At 51.7% G+C, this 6,000-nt stretch overlaps 1 protein-coding gene across 4 annotated transcripts in view; it reads left to right on the forward strand.

The window, feature by feature from the left end:
- LOC137417543 (serine/threonine-protein phosphatase 2A 56 kDa regulatory subunit gamma isoform) overlaps window positions 1–6,000 on the forward strand; it is a 212,221-nt gene that overhangs the window by 73,024 nt on the left and 133,197 nt on the right. The window lies entirely within an intron of this gene.

Here is a 6,000-nt window from a genome sequence, read left to right on the forward strand (position 1 = left end):
GGTACCTTTTGCGCAACGCTTGTCATTCACCTCTCTTTGGCGCAACTTTTGTAATAGACCTTTGGCGCTACTCTTATAATTGACTTCTCGTGCAACTCTTGTAATTGACCTCGAACCTTCTCTCTCTCTCCCTCTCAACGGCGTCCGCGCACGCTTATATTACGCCTCAGGCGATCAAGCCGCCGGCCTTCAGGACATGCCCCTCAGTGAGCTCGCTTCGGCCCTGATTGGTGGGCACAGGCCCTCTGACTCCACCCTTGATGACGATGGGCGGGCACGCCCTTCTTCCCCGAGCTGACCACGCCGTAATGGTGGCAATTGCAGTTGGCAGTAGAAGTTTTGGGAATGGGAATGAAAGGGGATCTATCTATTTGAATTCGGTGCAATGGAGTATTAAGTTAATGGAAGACAAGGCCTTACCCTAATACACATAATAAGGAAATAACTGTCAACAAGGGTGGAAATCTATGATTGGCTAACGTGTGATGTTTATGAACTAATTACGGGACGCACTTTGACCTTTATACATAACTGGAGTAAGGAGGGCGATATTTTAACAACAATTTACACAATAACAACAAAAACAAAAAAACCATTCTCATATCCACAACACTGCACCCTCCTCCTCTTAGGCACGTCCCGGGCCTCTTACCTTAACTTTTAGTGTGGCACGTAGGTGTAGTTCCCTCTACATTTAACCTGACCCTGAGTGCGACAGTTTTAAAACATAAATAAATATGTCCCGCTGCTCCATTGCGCCCTACCTAACAGATTCACGCCCACAGCTAACCGAATTGCGGAATGGTCTTCAAACTATACATTGATGGTGGGGAGCATTATTTACAATGACTTTACTTTATTTACAAAACGTAACCCAGGACCTGTGATTGTTCTTTCTGGGGGTGGGGGGGGGGGGGGGGGTGGGGGGGGGGGAGACAGTCTGCTCTGCATCGACGTACCATGAAAGCACCCAAAACGCACCAAAGCACCCTCAAGCACCAATCGGTGCACAGTCATCACTGTTCATCAAAATAACAACAACAAACAAACCCCAAACCCTGCTGGTGGTCTCTTGCTCTTCGGCTCCCTCTGCTGGCTATTTGTTCTTCCAGATGTTGTCTTTCTTTTATTTTCTTACTAGCGGCCTATTGGTGGAAATAAAATGTACCCAACGTGTCCATTTTTATTTATTTATGGCCCACAGGGGCCGACTATGTATGGTTCACCTGTGGGGCATCGGTGCCCTGTGGCCAAGGTCCGCCAGCAAGATTTCGGGCCTCCAGGGCCGGTTCCAGCAGAGGGGCCATGCCCCAACTCATGGGGTCCATAAATGGTGCTCAGCCACTGACATGTGGTCCATAAGGTGGTGCATCGATGCAGACAGCTGTGGTTCTGGGAGTTTCGGGCGCACAATGGCGGACTCACACACGCTCCCCTTGGCGCCCAGTGGCGCACAGGTCCTCATGTGGGAGACAAAAGGGGGGAAAGACAGATGAGCGAGGGGTAAGGTCACAAGGGTACACATCAATAAGGCAATGCAAGGCGAAGTGCGTACGGAGAGCGAAGTGAGAAAGCTCGTTCCTACCGTACGTCACCCCCCCTGTCACCTACTCTACCCTTGCCCTTACCCCATATTTACAAAATCTACACCTTTACAAATTCGTCGCTAATGTCACGTCTTCCCCATATCTCCCCTATACCAAATTCGTCTCCACAATCCCTCTAACCAAAATTTGCCATCACCCAATTCATCATCAATCCTCATAAGGAGGCAGAGATGGAACATCAAGCACAATGTCACACCCACGTCATGATGCGTCTCACATTCCAAACATTTGCATCATAAAAACAACAAAACATCCATGGCATTGGCATGGTGTGGAGGTACGTCACCTCAGGTGAGTGGATGTAGATGGTGCGAGGAGATTCTTAATCCTAACTATCCTCTAAATGACATTAACACACTTTACACTACCCGGGGTCTTTCCCTGCCAATCCATTGGTCAACTTACACTATGGGTTCTAAAAACCAATTCCCATTGACCAAACTGTGGTGCTTCTCAATTTGGGGTCTCACTCCCCCGATTCAACTCCCTGTGCCCTTGCACAATTTCAGGACTGGGGCGTGTAGCTCTCCCAGCAGGCCTACCCACCTGCACACCTCCACCACTGCAGTTGCCGCCCGAGCTTACCTAGCTCCTCACCCTAACCTATCTAATTGGGGAAGGCCCCTCCTGGCTCTGTCACCCCATGGTGCCCTCTGGCACTGGGCTACCCGGGTCCGTCCTCCGGATCCTCGGGCCCCATCCACAACAACTCTACCGGCTCCCAGAGCCCACCTGCGGCCTCACCTGGCCGACATCCTCACAGTGGTGGAGTGCTCAAACCAACTACACACACTAACAGGCAAAACGCCCAGCCATTTCCACGTCACTAATGCACCCATCCAAATACCATTCTTTCACCTCGCACTACAGATGCCAATATCCAACCACAATTTACTTGTACCCTCTACCTAACACTTAAACTACCCTCCCCGGGTATTCGTGATGGGGGTCCACTTTTCCCCCATTCACACCTCCGCACCATCCACTCCACTCCACAGTTTCCATCATACTCACTCCACGACCATCCATTCCAATACTCCATATACTCCACACTCCAGGTAATCCACACAACCATTCTCCATACACCTGTCGTTGCACACCTGTGCAATCACACCTGGTGCCACCTGCACCTTCCTTCCTTCCTGGACCATTTGGTCAGCACAACTCAAATCACTATCACTCACTCACACACTGCTCCATACACCTGTTCAGTTGCACACCTGTGCAATCACACTACAACTCACAATCATTTACTCATACCCTGCTCAATACACTTCTGATCCTCAAACACACGGCATCATCTCATCTAACTATTGCCCTCCTAACTTAGTGCTCCCCGTCTTCCCTTTAAACTAAGCACATACCACGTCATTATCATCCACACTAATCTACCTGCGTCCCCACTACAGGTATCATTGTCACTACCTAACCTTAACGTTACCTAAGGTCATCTTCTCTAGATCCCTATCATTATATCCTTAACCTCCCGGGCTAGTTTTCACTGCCAAACCCCATAAAACTAGTGCTCCTTTGCCCCCGTCTGTGAGAGATGGCAGAGTTACCATCCCACCACATCGGGTATCTCTCACTACCAATTTTGCTCACCAAATTCCAGCCAATTAAAAATTTGCCAATCACTACCAATCATCTGCCAATCATCACTCTGCTGTTACCAATCATCAAATTTTGTTTTTCTAATTTCGGGGCCAAAACACTATCCTCGTCATCAGTCTACTCACTAGTGCCTCTCGGTGTGCCAATTCATCTCCAAAGCTCGGCTTCGCAAAGCCGAGCAATGAATGCGGGTGGTTCGTTGCCAGCGGATGGGTCCATCCAGCATTCGGTGCAGGGAAGGCAGTCTACTCGGCCCGAGATTCCACGCACCATCGGGGCACGGGACCGTCCGATGCCCCAATCTCGGCCGGCCGGAGCGAGGCAACCACAAGGGGTCGCTGTGTCGGCCCTTCCAACCGGACCGCCCGCTCCGCCTGGCGGAGCTTGGACGCGACCGTTCCGAGCGAGGCCCAGCGTGGATCGCGTACGGCGGTTCTTTCGAAACCACCGTGGTTCGGATCCCCGCTGGTCCTCGCGGCACACGAAGCCCGGCACGCACCGAGGGCCCGATTCGGCTATACGTTGCTCTAACCGCTAACCCGGTTACCGTCGATGCTCCATTCGCATGCTTACACCCCGCAGCTCGTTCCTTGCTCATACATCCAGCCGTCTCCATGCTCTTTGTCATTGCACCTTCCCTGACACACCCAGGTACACTCAAATCCGCTTACAGACTTGGTCACACACCTGACCACCGCACACCTTTGCACACACTCGTCGTTCGCACACCTCACCAACACACCTCTTCGCGCCCCCTCCTCGGTCACCTCCTCTGTGACAACCACAGGTGTGCTCTCATTTGCACACCCAACCCACGTGCCTCACTACCAATTCCAGTGTGCATTCCCACACACGGTCTACCATTCCAGGTGTGCATCCTTCCATTCCAGGTGTACATCCTCTCTCACCTGCCACAACCAACTCACGCTCCGTGTCACTCTTACCACTTTCACCACCACTCTTGGTCGCGCACTCACCGTTACTCTTGACAGCGCACTCTGTACTCATGCACCCGTCCGTTACACACCTTTCTCGCACATCCTCTTGCGCACACTCTCCCGTTACACCCTCTGTAACACTCACCACAGGTGTGCACTCTCTCGTTACATCCTCTGTAACACTCACCACAGGTGTGCATTCTCCCTTACTCTTGACAGCGCACTCTTTCCTCATGCACCCGTCCGTTACACACATTTCTCGCGCATCCTCTTGCGCACACTCTCCCGTTACTTCCTCCGTAACACTCACCACAGGCGTGCATGCTGCCGTTACATCTCCTGTAACACTCCCTACGACGCGCTTCCATGTGCCCCCCCGCACACGCGCTACGACCAACTCACTCTCGACAGCACACTCACTCCTTGGCGCGCACTCTTTCCTTACACACCCCAGAGTCGGACATTCTCGCACACCTCTTCCTTCGCACACCGTACCTGTCACACACTTCACCAACGGCCTCTCACGAACACCCGGATCCAAATCAACCCCCAAGCCGACTGAAGCTCCCCTCACATCATATACATTTCCGCATATATCGCCACTCACCTTGGCACCTCGTCTCCGCACCTCCTTCGCCACCTGCAAACTCTTTGTTTGGTCAGCAAGCACACCACCATGATTCGAGCACAGACCTTGTACATATTCCATCACCTCCTCCTTTATCTCCCTCTTAGTTTCCGTTCGTCTCTTCTTAATTTCACTCACCCCCTCTTCCACCGTCTCTAATTTTTCCTTCACCTCTTTTATTTCCCGGTGTGTCTCCTCAATTTCGTCCTCTAAGGCTACCTTGACCGTTTCTATGTGCGTCCTCACCTCCCGGTCCTTTGTCTCCATTACTTCTGTCACCTCGTCCAACCTCGTTGTCAGTCCCTCACGTACCATCTGACATTGCCTCTTCGTCGCTATCAAGTCGTCCTTGATGTCTCTTTGTGTCGCTTTTAACCCTCCTAGTACCGCAGTGTTCTTTTGTACCTGCTCCGCTAACTCCGTCTGTCCCACCGTCAGCTGTTCCACCTCCTGCGTCAGGTCCTCTATGCCCCCCTGTAACGTAGCTGTATTATTCGTCACCTCTTTCTCCATACGCTTCTCACCTCACTTTACCTCCTCGCGTACCCCCGAGACCTCCTCGCTTACACCTCGTCGTATTTCGTCCTTCATCTCCTCCATCTCTTTTGTGGATGCCGCCCTCATCTGTCCTAATTCATCCCTTTGGGCATCCAATTTGGTTTCTACCCCGATTTTCACATCCTCTATCTGCTCTCCCATTTGTTTAATTTCTCGGGCGGATTGCTCCCCTATTTTCCACAATTTGTTTTCCATCTTGTTTTCTAACCCCTCTAACCCATTTTCACCCCCTCTATCTGATTCTCCTGGGCAGCCATTCTATTTTCCACCCCCGTTAACCCATTTTTCACCCCCTCTATCTGATTCTCCTGGGCAGCCATTCTATTTTCCACCCCCGTTAACCCATTTTTCACCTCTTTTATCCCGTTGTCTAACCCCGCAAATTTATTGTCTAACCGTTCACCGGTACCCCTTGCTTCATCCCTCATTGCTCCAATTTGGTCTCCCAGCCCCCTGTTCTCTTCCATGAGGGCCCGCATTTGCAGCATGAATAGGCCCCAATCCATCGACGGCGCTGCTACGGTCGCGGGCGCGGCGAAATTTGGTGCCGTTGTAACCACGTGCGCAAGGGCGCCATTTTGCGCGCCTGAAACCTCCTCAACCACCTCCTCATTGCTCTCCTCCATTTCCTTCCTATGGTCCTGGGTTACCCCTA

The sequence above is a fragment of the Myxine glutinosa genome, chromosome 11 (genome assembly GCF_964187855.1).
Source record: "Myxine glutinosa chromosome 11, kmMyxGlut1.1, whole genome shotgun sequence".
NCBI classification, from domain to species: Eukaryota; Metazoa; Chordata; class Myxini; order Myxiniformes; family Myxinidae; genus Myxine; species Myxine glutinosa.